Below are 14,112 nucleotides of genomic sequence, written 5' to 3'. Positions count from 1 at the left end.
ACCAATCATGTAATTTGCAAGGTAATCTTGAGTAAACTGCTTTCGGAACCACTGCAAATGAAAAAGATTCAGACATTGTTGTCTAACAACTCATTATGGGCAGTAAAAAGAGAAGGCTATAGAGTTCGTAGTTACCATCCTACAACTAATTGTTGTGTTGGATAAAGTGTAAACAAATAATTTAATTGCCATCGTTCGTATCTTTTTGCTAACAATCCTTATCAGTTTGCTCACTTGATGCTGGTTCATGAATATTTCATTGCCCCATACACAAAAAGGGTCGATGCGTGGATATTTGCTGAGGACATATGTACCTACAAACAATAAGTCAACATTAGAAGCTAAAAGTGTCCATGCGTGGATCTATATGCACTATATTATGGAACAGGGGGGGAGTACAAGCCGAGGAATGAAACTAACCACGGTGGAAAATGTTGGCCACTCCCATTGTTGTCCTACATAAGTACATGGAAAGGCACGATAAGTACACCAAGCTTAACATCAAACAAATAAAACAACATCATCTCCAAATAATAGTTTGAATGTGTTGGTTTCAGCATGTTGTTAAAGCAGATAAAAAATGGAAGGGAATGCTAACTACAATAGGCTTAACAACCACCAAATATTGTAATTCAAACTGGTATTGTTGAAAATGAATAGATCGTACCTCACTCTTAATCGTCACACTGGATAAATACGTAAAACTGAAATAAAGGGCATGTGTTAACTACACTAAGCATAACAAGAACAAAATATAGCCATTCAAACTGGTATTGATGAAATCAAACTGCACAGTTCTGACTTGCACATAATGAACATTACATTGTGAAAACTGAAATAAACTAGGCATAAATGATCTCTATAACAACCAAATATAGCCATTGAAAACTGGGCAGAGGCTCACTACAACCAACCTAACAAGCAAATACAGATAAAGAAGGCATATGCTTGAAAACTGGACAAATGCTCACTGCAACCAACCTAACAAGCAAATACAGATAAACAAGACATCTGCTTAGAAAACTGGACAAATGCTTGTTGGGGAACATAGTATTTCAAAAAATTTCCTATGATCACGCAAGATCTATCTAGGAGATGCATAGCAACGAGAGGGGAGAGTGTGTCTACGTACCCTGGTAGACTGAAAGCGGAAGCGTTTAGTAACGCGGTTGATGTAGTCGAACGTCTTCGCGATCCAACCGATCAAGTACCGAACGCACGGCACCTCCGCGATCTGCACTCGTTCAGCTCGGTGACGTCCCTCGTACTCTTGATCCAGTTGAGGCTGAGGGTGAGTTTCGTCAGCACGACGGCGTGTTGACGGTGATGATGAAGTTACTGACGCAGGATTCACCTAAGCACTCCGACAATATGACCGAGGTGTAAAACTGTGGAGGGGGCACCGCACACCGCTAAAGATCAACTTGTGTGTCTATGGGGTGCCTCCCTCCCCCGTATATAAAGGAGTGGAGGAGGGGGCCGCCCGGCCTCAATGGGCGCGCCCCAAGGGGGGGAATCCTACTCCTACCAGGAGTAGGTTCCCCCCTTTCCTAGTCCAACAAGGAGGGGAAGGAAGGAGGAAGGGGAAAGAAGGAAGGAGGGGGTTGCCACCCCTCCCCTTTTCCAATTCAGACTAGGGGGCGCACGCCACCTCCTGGCCGACCCTCTCTCCTCTAAGGCCCATGGTGGCCCAATAACTTCCCTGGGGGGGGGGTGGGTTCCGGTAACCCTCCGGCACTCTGGTTTTATCCGAAACTCTCCGGAACACTTCCGGTGTCCGAACAACATGGTCCAATATATCAATCTTTATGTCTCAACCATTTCGAGACTCCTCATCATGTCCGTCATTTCATCCGGGACTCCGAGCAACCTTCGGTACATCAAATCACATAAACTCATAATACCAATCGTCATCGAATGTTAAGCGTGCGGACCCTACGGGTTCGAGAACTATGTAGACATGACCGAGACACTTCTCCCATCAATAACCAATAGCGGAACCTGGATTCTCATATTGGTTCGTACATATTCTACGAAGATCTTTATCGGTCAAACCGCACAACAACATATGTTGTTCCCTTTGTCATCAATATGTTACCTGCCCGAGATTCGATCATGGTATCATCATACCTAGTTCAATATTGTTACCAGCAAGTCTCTTTACTCATTCCATAATGCATCATCCCACAACTAACTCATTAGTCACATTGCTTGCAAGGCTTATAGTGATGTGCATTACCAAGAGGGCCCAGATATACCTATCCGACAATCGGAGTGACAAACCCTAATTTTGATCTATGCCAACTCAACAAACACCATCGGAGACACCTGTAGAGCATCTTTATAATCACCCAGTTATGTTGTGACGTTTGATAGCACACTAAGTGTTCCTCCGGTATTCAGGAATTGCATAATCTCAGTCATAGGAGCATGTATAAGTCATGATGAAAGCAACAATAATAAAACCAAACGATCATTTATGCTAAGCTAACGGATGGGTCTTGTCCATCACATCATTCTCTAATGATGTGATCCCGTTCATCAAATGACAACACATGTCTATGGTCAGGAAACATAACCATCTTTGATTAACAAGCTAGTCAAGTAGAGGCATACTAGGGACACTCTGTTTTGTCTATGTATTCGCACATGTACTAAGTTTCCGGTTAATACAATTCTAGCATGAATAATAAACATTTCTCATGATATAAGGAAATATAAATAAAAACTTTATTATTGCCTCTAGGGCATATTTCCTTCAGTCTCCCACTTGCACCAAAGTCAATAATCTAGTTCATATCGCCATGTGATTTAACACCAATAGTTCACATCACCATGTGATTAGTTCACATCGTCATGTGACTAATACCCAAAGGGTTTGACTAGAGTCAATAACCTAGTTCACATTTCTATGTGATTAACACCCAAAGAGTACTAAGGTGTGATCATGTTTTGCTTGTGAGAGAAGCTTAGTCAATGGGTCTGTCACATTCAGGGCCATATGTATTTTGCAAATTTTCTATGTCTACAATGCTCTGCATGGAGCTACTCTAGCTAATTGCTCCCACTTTCAATATGTATCCAGATTGGGACTTAGAGTCATCCGGATCGGTGTAAAAGCTTGCATCGGTGTAACTCTTTATGACGAACTCTTTGTCACCTCCATAACCAAGAAATATCTCCTTAGTCCTCTAAGGATGATTTTGACCGCTGTCCAGTGATCTACTCCTAGATCACTATTGTACTCCCTTGCCAAAATCATGCTAAGGTATATAATAGGTTTGGTACACAACATAGAATACTTTATAGAACCTATGACTGTGGCATAGGGAATGACTTTTGATTCTCTTTCTATTTTCTGCCGTGGTCGGGTTTTGAGTCTTAACTCAACTTCACACCTTGCAACATAGGAAAGAACTCCTTCTTTGACTGTTCCATTTTGAACTACTTCAAAAACTTGTCAAGGTATGTACTCATTGAAAATTTTATCAAGCATCTTGATCTATCTCTATAGATCTTGATGCCCAATATGTAAGCAGCTTCACCGAGGTCTTTCATTGAAAAACTCTTATTCAAGTATCCTTATATGCTATCCACAAATTCAGTATCATTTCCGATCAACAATATGTCATCCACATATAATATCAGAAATGCTACAGAGCTCCCACTCACTTTCTTGTAAAAACAGGCTTCTCCAAAATTTTGTATAAAACTATATGCTTTGATCAACTCATCAAAGCGTATATTCCAACTCTGAGATGCTTGCACCAGTCCATAGATGGATCGCTGGAGCTTGCACACTTTGTTAGCACCTTTAGGATTGACAAAACCTTCTGGTTGCATCATATACAACTCTTCTTTAATAAATCCATTAAGGAATGTAGTTTTGATATCCATTTGCCAGATTTCATAAAATGCGGCAACTGCTAACACGATTCAGACAGACTTTTAAGCATCGATACGAGTGACAAAATCTCATCATAGTCAACACCTTGAACTTGTTGAAAACCTTTTTTGCGACAATTCGAGCTTTGTAGATAGTAAGACTACTATCAGTGTCCGTCTTCCTCTTGAAGATCCATTTATTCTGAATGGCTCACTAATCATCGGGCAAGTCAATCAAAGTCCATACTTTGTTCTCATACATGGATCCCATCTCAGGTTTCATGGCCTTAAGCCATTTCGCGGGATCTGGGCTCATCATCACTTCCTCATAGTTCGTAGGTTCGTCATGGTCTAGTAACATGACTTCCAGAACAGGATTACCGTACCACTCTGGTGCGGAACGTACTCTAGTTGACCTACGAGGTTCAGTAGTAACTTAATCTGAAGTTTCATGATCATCATCATTAACTTCCTCACTAATTGGTGTAGGCATCACTGGAACTGATTTCTGTGATGAACTACTTTCCAATAAGGGAGAAGGTACAGTTACCTCATCAAGTTCTACTTTCCTCCCACTCACTTCTTTCGAGAGAAACTCCTTCTCTAGAAAGGATCCACTCTTGGCAATAAAGATCTTGCCTTCGGATCTGTGATAGAAGGTGTACCCAACAGTTTCTTTTGGGTATCCTATGAAGACGCACTTCTCCGATTTGGGTTTGAGCTTATCAGGCTAAAACTTTTTCACATAAGCATCGCAACCCCAAACTTTAAGAAACGACAGCTTAGGTTTCTTGCTAAACCACAGTTCATACGGTGTCATCTCAACGGATTTTAGACGGTGCCCTATATAACGTGAATGCAGATGTCTCTAATGCATAACCCCAAAACGATAGTGGTAAATCGGTAAGAGACATCATAGATCGCACCATATCCAATAAAGTACGGTTATGACGTTCGGACACACCATTACGCTGTTGTGTTCCAGGTGGCATGACTTGTGAAACTTATTCCACTTTGTTTCAAATGAAGACCAAACTCGTAACTCAAATATTCTCCTTCGTGATTAGATCATAGAAACTTTATTTTCTTGTTACGATGATTTTCCACTTCACTCTGAAATTATTTGAACTTCTCAAATGTTTCAGACTTATGTTTCACTAAGTAGATATACCCATATCTACTCAAATCATATGTGAAGGTCAGAAAATAACGATACCCGCCGCGAGCCTCTACACTCATCGGACCGCATACATCGGTATGTATTATTTCCAATAAGTCAGTTGCTCGCTCCATTGTTTCGGAGAACAGAGTCTTAGTCATCTTGCCCATGAGGCATGGTTCACAAGCATCAAATGATTCATAATCAAGTGATTCCAAAAGTCCATCCACATGGAGTTTCTTCATGCGCTTTACACCAATATGACCTAAACGGCAGTGCCACAAACATGTTGCACTATCATTATTAACTATGCATCTTTTGGCATCAATATTATGAATATGTGTATCACTGCAATTGAGATTTAGTGAACTATTTACATTGGATGTAAGACCACATAAGGTTTTATTCATGTAAATAGAATAACAATTATTCTTTGACTTGAATGAATAAACGTATTGCAATAAACATGATCCAATCATATTATGCTCAACGCAAACACCAAATAACATTTATTTTAGGTTCAACACTAATCCCGAAGGTAAAGGGAGTGTGCGATGGTGATCTTATCAACCCTGGAATCACTTCCAACACACATCGTCACCTCGCCCTCAACTATTCTATGTTCATTTTGTAACTCCTGTTTCATGTTACTAATCATAGAAACTAAACCAGTATCAAATACCCAGGGGCTACTATGGACACTAGTAAAGTACACATCAATAACATGTATATCATATATACTTTTGTTCACTTTGCCATCCTTCTTATCCACCAAATATTTAGGGCTGTTCCGCTTCCAGTGACCATTTCCTTTGTAGTAGAATCACTCAGTTTCAGGCTTGGGTCTAGCTTTGGGCTTCTTCATGGGAGTGGCAACTTGCTTGCGATTCTTCTTGAAGTTCCCTTTCTTTCCCTTGCCCTTTTACTTGAAACTAGTGGTCTTGTAAACCATCAGCACTTGATGCTTTTCTTGATCTCTACCTTCGCCGATTTCAGCATCGTGAAGAGCTCAAGAATCGTTCGTCATCCCTTGCATATTATAGTTCATCACTAAATTCCAGTAACTTGGTGATGTGACTAGAGAACTCTGATAAATCACTATCTTATCTGGAAGATTAACTCCCACTTGATTCAAGCAATTGTAGTACCTAGACAATCTGAGCACATGCTCACTGTTGAGCTATTCTCCTCCATCTTGTAGGCAAAGTACTGTCCAGAGGTCTCATACCTCTCGACACGGGCATGAGTCTGAAATACTAATTTCAACTCTTGGAACATCTTATATGCTCCTGGTGTTCAAAACATTTTTGAAGTCCTGGTTCTAAGCCGTAAAGCATGGTGCACTAAACTATCAAGTAGTCATCATACCGAGCTTCGCCAAACGTTCATAACGTCTCCCTCTGCTCCTGCAATAGGTCCGTCACCTAGCGGTGCATCAAGGACATAATTCTTTTGTGCAGCAATGAGGATAAACCTCAGATCAGGGAGCTAGTAGGCATCATTGCTACTAACATCTTTCCACATAGTTTTCTCTAGGAACATATCATAAATTAAAACGGGGAAGCTATACGCGAGCAATTGATCTTCAACATAGATATGAAATACTATCATGTCTAAGTTCATGATAAATTTAAGTTCAATTAATCATATTACTTAATAACTCCCACTTAGATAGACATCCCTCTAGTCATCTAAATGATCACATGATCCATATAAAATTAAACCATGTCCGATCATCATGTGAAATGGAGAAGTTCTCAATGGTGAACATCACTATGTTGATCATATCCACTATATGATTAACGCTCGACCTTTCGGTCTCAGTGTTCCGAGGCCATATCTGCATATGCTAGGCTTCGTCAAGTTTACCCGAGTATTCTGCTTGTGCAAAACTGGCTTGCACGTTGTATGTGAACGTAGAGCTTATCACACCCGATCATCACATGGTGTCTCAGCACGAAGAACTATTGCAATGGTGCATACTCAGGGAGAACACTTATACCTTGAAATTTTTGTAAGGGATCATCTCATAATGCTACCATCGTACTAAGAAAAATAAGATGCAAAAATGATAAACATCACATGCAATCAATATAAGTGATATGATATGGCCATCATCATCTTGTGCCTTTGATCTCCATCTCCAAAGCACCGTCATGATCACCATCGTCACCGGCTTGACACCTTGATCTCCATCGCAACATCGTTGTCATCTCGCCAACTATTGCTTCCACGACTATCGCTACCGCTTAGTGATAAAGTAAAGCAATTACATGGCAATTGCATTTCATACAATAAAGCGACAACCATATGGCTCCTGCCAGTTGCCGATAACTGTGTTACAAAACATGATCATCTCATACAATAATTTATATAATCACGTCTTGACCAGATCACATCACAACATGCCCTGCAAAAACAAGTTAGACGTCCTCTACTTTGTTGTTGCAAGTTTTACGTGGCTGCTACGGGCTTAGCAAGAACCATTCTTACCTATGCATCAAAAACACAACGATTTTTCATCAATTGTGTTGTTTTAACCTTCAACAAGGACCGGGAGTAGTCACACTTGATTCAACTAAAGCTGGAGAAACAAACACCCACTAGCCACCTGTGTGCGAAGCACGGCGGTAGAACCAGTCTCATGAACGTGGTCATGTACTGTCGGTCTGGGCCGCTTCATCCAACAATACCGCCAAGTATGACATGCTGCTAAGCAGTATGACTATTATCGCCAACAACTCTTTGTGTTCTACTCGTGCATATAACATCTACGCATAGACCTGGCTCGAATGCCACTGTTGGGGAACGCAGTATTTCAAAAAAATTCCTAAGATCACACAAGATCTATCTAGGAGATGCATAGCAACGAGAGGGGAGAGTGTGTCTACATACCCTCGTAGACCAAAAGAGGAAGCGTTTAGTAACGCGGTTGATGTAGTCGAACGTCTTCGCGATCCAACCGATCAAGTAACGAATGCACGGCACCTCCGCGATCTGCACACGTTCAGCTCGGTGACGTCCCTCGTACTCTTGATCCAGTTGAAGTCGAGGGTGAGTTTTGTCAGCACGACGGCGTGTTGATGGTGATGATGAAGTTATCGACGCAGGACTTCACCTAAGCACTACAACAATATGACCGAGGTGTAAAACTGTGGAGGGGGGCACCGCACACGGCTAAAGATCAACTTGTGTGTCTATGGGGTGCCCCTCCCCCTTATATAAAGGAGGGGAGGAGGGGCCGACCGGCCTCAAGGGGCGCGCCCCAAGGGGGGGAATCCTACTCCTACTAGGAATAGGTTCCCCTTTTCCTAGTCCAACAAGGAGGGGAAGGAAGGAGGAAGGGGAGAGATGGAAGGAGGGGGGCGCCACCCCCTCCCCTTGTCCAATTCAGACTATGGGGCGTGCGCCACCTCCTGACCGTCTCTCTCTGCTCTAAGGCCCATGGTGTCCCAATAGCTTCCCGGGGGGGGGGGAGTCCGGTAACCCTCCGGCACTCTGGTTTTATCCGAAACTCTCCGGAAAAATTCCGGTGTCCGAACAACATGGTCCAATATATCAATCTTTATGCCTTGACCATTTCAATACTCCTCGTCATGTCCATGATCTCATCCGGGACTCTGAACAACCTTCGGTACATCAAATCACATAAACTCATAATACCAATCGTCATCGAATGTTAAGCGTGCGGACCCTACGGGTTCGAGAACTATGTATACATGACTGAGACACTTCTCCGGTCAATAACCAACAACGGATCCTGGATGCTCATATTGGTTCCTACATATTCTACGAAGATCTTTATCGGTCAAACCGCACAACAACATATGTTGTTCCCATTGTCATTGGTATGTTACTTGCCCGAGATTCGATCGTCGGTATCATCATACCTAGTTCAATCTCGTTATCGGCAAGTCTCTTTACTCGTTCCATAATACATCATCCCACAACTAACTCATTAGTCACATTGCTTGCAAGGCTTATAGTGATGTTCATTATCGAGAGGGCCCAGAGATTGCTCTCCGACAATCGGAGTGACAGATCCTAATCTCGATCTATGCCGACTCAACAAACACCATCGGAGACACCTATAGAGCATCTTTATAATCACCCAGTTACGTTGTGATGTTTGATAGCACACTAACTATTCCTCCGGTATTCGGGAATTGCATAATCTCATAGTCAGAGGAACATGTATAAGTCATGATGAAAGCAAGATCAATAAAACTAAATGATCATTTATGCTAAGCTAATGGATGGGTCTTGTCCATCACATCATTCTCTAATGATGTGATCCCATTCATCAAATGACAACACATGTCTATTGCCAGGAAACATAACCATCTTTGATTAACGAGCTAGTCAAGTAGAGGCATACTAGGGACACTCTGTTTTGTCTATGTATTCACACATGTACTAAGTTTTCGGTAATACAATTCTAACATGAATAAGAAACATTTATCATGATATAAGGAAATACAAATAACAACTTTATTATTGCCTCTAGGGCATATTTCCTTCAATGCTCACTGCAACCAACCTAACAACCAAATATAGATAAACAAGACATCTGCTTGGAAACTGGACAAATGCTCACTACAACCAACCCAACAACCAAATACAGATAAACAAGGCATCTACTCACTATAAAAAACCAAATATAGCCATTCATGAAACTAAGGTGGACAATTCATACTTAAACATCACATAGCTATATTGAACATTATATTTTTGCATAACTGAAATAATTAAACATGAGACAGTTAAAAACACCGCATGGCAAAAGCTACTGCAACAAAGGGTATAGGTTGGCTAGCTAAAAAAAGTAAGATTTGCTTACCTCACTTGTCATGGATGGGACCCTTCCACTTGGAAGAGCACAGACCCATGGTGCACTCCCTGATGTTGCAGATGGGCTGTTTCACATTGGAAGGGTGGGTGCCCTTTTCGTGGTCGCGGTCAATGAAATCTTACCTGGCAGCTAAGGATTCCAAGCCGCCGCCGTACAACGTGTCCTTCAGAAATGACAAAATGGGCTCGATGACGTATAAGGATCGCAAATCCTTGACCGTGTGGCGGAGGAGATTAGCGTCCGGGCCTTCGAAGAGATCGACAACGGTTGAACCAGAGGGGTGCTACTTGTGAACTGCGTTGGGATTTCCCGAACAGGAGAGGATGATGTACTACAGTAGAGATAAGTATTTACCTTAGTTAAGAACCAAGGTTATCAATCCAGTAGGAGAACCAAGCAACGACTCGTTAGTAGCACCTGCACACAAACAACAAATCCTTGCAACCCAACGCGAACAAGGGGTTGTCAATCCCTCGACGGTTACGAGTAAGATTAGATTGTATGGTATTTGATAGATAGATCAGACAAAAATACAAAATAAAATAAATAAAAGAAAAACACAGCAAGGTTGGTTTTAATATATGATAAAAGATAGACCCAGGGACCATAGTTTTCACTAGAGGCTTCTCTCTTGAAACTAGCATATGGTGGGTAAACAAGAAATAACAAAAAAAACATCATTCTACAAAATACCAACACAAGGATCATGGTTTATATAATTGACATGACATGTCACTATTGACACATTTAGATGCTAAATGTCTGTAATGACCGTATCATGGCGCTTAAATGAAACTTGAGATATGTAAGTTCCCAGCCAGTCACCCATCCTTAGACTGCTCTAGCCCCAGCATGCTTAGCTTGTGCGTTCTATTCGACTCGGCTAGCGGATGGGAAGCTGTCCTTGCTGATAAGAGTTGCCTCCTAGCCTTTAAGGCATTTCCCGCTGGTCACCGTGTGGGACCTACTCCCTACTATCACACACGTTTCTGCATTTAGAAATTGTGTGCAATTTTTACATACCGAACCACTTCCATTCGAACTTACATTTTTTACATAAAACTAGTCCGAAGAAGCAAAAGCTTTGCCTTTTCGTTATAAGAATGTTGCCCAGTTAATTGCAGAAAACCGCAGCTGATGCCCTCGGCGTTCTCCTGCTCTTGCGCGGCAGCGCTTTGACACTCTTGCTCTGCTCTGTTCCATGGGGGGTGACGAACACATGTGTAGACATTGGCTCACTCAAGCACTAGGGCACGATGATACCGCTCACGCTCGGCGGCGCGATGCCGTTCTGGCTCTCCGGCCTACTCCGGCTTGTTCTCTTCGTTGAGGAGGTTGCTGACGATGGCGGTGCTTCACCGGATTGGCATGCTTGGAATGGTATTCTGTAGTATAGCCGGTGTGTCGCCACCTATCCTTCTATGCCCACTGACACTGGTAGCGGGAAACTGGTGGGAGGAGTGGCGGGAAATTGATTGGGGGAGTTGCGGGAAACGGTAGCATATTTGAATATATAACACCGTTAATATGGAAAACTTAGAAAAGAAGGAAGCACGAGCTAGCACAGCGCGTGAGCACAGTGCTTACCCACGGTTGACCAGAACTGCTTTAAATATTCAGAGTTCGTTTGGACTTTTTATACATCATAATTGAGTTTTCTAGGCATTCATTTAATGTGCATAATTCAAATAATACATGCTCCAGTGCACTAAAATGGCTAGAAAAATCATACATGTGTCCTTGGATGCATGTTTAGGTCACATGCAAGGAATGGTAATGAATTACAACCGTCTTGATGTCATGGCTCACCCTCAAACATTGAGAATCTCCCCCTAAATCCAAAACTCACCCGAAAATCAGGAAACTTAGCATTGGTATCATGACATGGAACATATATGTCGTGGTAAAAACTGTCCAATTTGGGGCAAGCTTTATTACAAGCCTCTTACAAATCGGACCTTCTCTCAAGAAGCCTCATGGTTCCGACAGGGAACGTGTCCCCTTGTGGGCGAAATGATAATCGCTGCATGTTCTTGCCTTCTATTTTTTATAGGCAAAATAGAACAACATGAGATTTGTGATGAAATTTGAAATTGTCCAAGATTCGTTTGGCCTTTTTTATACATTAATTGGGTTTTCAAGGCATTCAATGTCCATAATTCAAATTTGAACTATAAGCACATGCTCCAGTGCACCAAAATGGGTTGAAAATCATACATGTGTTCTTGGGTGCATGTTTAGGTCCCATGCAAGGAATGATAATGAATTACAAATGTTTCGGCGTCCTGGCTCAGCCTCAAACATGGAGAATCTTGTTTTTAAAATCCCCGTAAATAAAAAATCACCCGAAATTGATGAAACTTGGCATGGTGTCATGACATGGCACATATATGGCATGGTAATTTTTTATCCAATCTGGGAAAAGTTTTGGTACAAGCCTCTTACAAACCAGAGCTTCTCGCAAGAAGCCTTGTGGTTTTGATAGGGAACGTGTCCCCCTTGTGGGCGAAACGACAATTGCTGCCTCTTCTCGCCTTGTATTTTTTTTCTACAGGTAACATAGAACAACATGAGATTCTGCTGAAATATGAAATTATTTAGCGTTCGTTTGGTCATTTTCATACATTAATTGAGTTTTCTAGGTATTTAATATTCATAATTCAAATTTGAACCACAAGCACATGCTCTAGTGCACCAAAATGGCCAGAAAAATCATACATGTGTCCTTGGATGCATGTTTAGGTCCCATGCGAGGAATGAGATGAATTACAACCGTCTCGGCGTTCTGGTTCGGCCTCAAACATTGAGAATCTTGTTTTTAAATCCCATAAATCGAAAAATCACCCGAAAATAATGAAACTTGGCATGGTGTCATGACATGGCACATATATGTCATGGTAAAAAAATTGTCCAATTCAGGGCAAGTTTTGTTACAAGCCTCTTACAAATTGGAGCTTCTCGAAAGAAGCCTCGTGGTTCTGATAAGGAATGTGTCCCCCTTGTGGGCGAAACGACAATCGCTGCCTCTTCTCGCCTTGTATTTTCTACACGCAACATAGACCAACAGGAGATTAGTGCTGAAATATGAAATTATCCAGGGTTCATTTGGCCTTTTTATACATTAATTGAGTTTTCTAGGCATTCAATGTCCATAATTCAAATTTGAACTACAAGCACATGCTCCAGTGCACCAAAATGGGTTGAAAAGTGTCTTAGGGTGCATTTTAGGTCCCATTGAAGGAATGATAATGAATTAAAAATGTCTCAGCATCCTGGCTCGACCACAAACATTGAGAATCTTGATTTTTAAATCCCCGTAAATTCAAAACTCACCCAAATTTCATGAAACTTGGCATGATTCCATGACATGGCACATATATGCCATGGTAAAAAAATCTTCCAATTTGAGATAAGGTGCACACATTAATAGCCAATGTAGGCCTTTTGGAACAAATAGCTGACATGTTACTATTGCAAACAATTGTATTTTTTGAACCATGGGTTTTCCTGTAACCATTTACGTGCGACCATGTGTCCCTCTTTTTATTGGAGAGTACTACCTCGGTCCTGGTTTATTGGTCTTCTTTGTATTTTGTGCCAAAATTTAACCATAGTCAATAGTGTATGTGCAACTGTTTGATTAGATGGGACGAGCATGAGAAGCCCGTCGTGGAGACTCGACGGGACACGTGAGAGCAGTCTGCCGCTTAAGCTCGACGGGACACGTGCGATCAATCCACCGCGCAGGCTCGACGGGACATGTGCGAGCTATCCGCCGCGCAGACTCGACGGGACACGTGCGAGCAATCCGCCGCGCATGCTCATCGGGAAGCGAGCTCTTTGACCTCCATCCACCCGTCGCCAGTCTCGCTCACAACTTCTCCATTAATGGCGACCGAGCCACTGTTTAACATGCGGTTAAAGCACCTGGACGGAGGGTGTTTGCTTGTGATCCCATGGCCCCGCTCAACGTTAGTATTTGCTTTGTTCGTGCCTCGTTGAGAACGTGATTTCAGCCCATTTTCACCTCGTATTCCAGATAATTTAAAATGCCACATGCGGCAACAGATAATACAACGACAGATTTACAATCGCAACAGATAATACGACGACAAATTTACAATGGTGCAGATAATATTTGTCTTACGTATTCCGGTTAATTTAAAATGTCACATGCGGCAACGTCCAAAAGTCACAGGGACAAGAGAAGAAGGAA

The sequence above is a fragment of the Triticum urartu genome, chromosome 7, assembly GCF_003073215.2.
Source record: "Triticum urartu cultivar G1812 chromosome 7, Tu2.1, whole genome shotgun sequence".
In the NCBI taxonomy this organism is placed as follows: domain Eukaryota; kingdom Viridiplantae; phylum Streptophyta; class Magnoliopsida; order Poales; family Poaceae; genus Triticum; species Triticum urartu.
The sequence above is the reverse complement of the archived record's forward strand: the minus strand, read 5'-3'. Positions refer to the sequence as shown.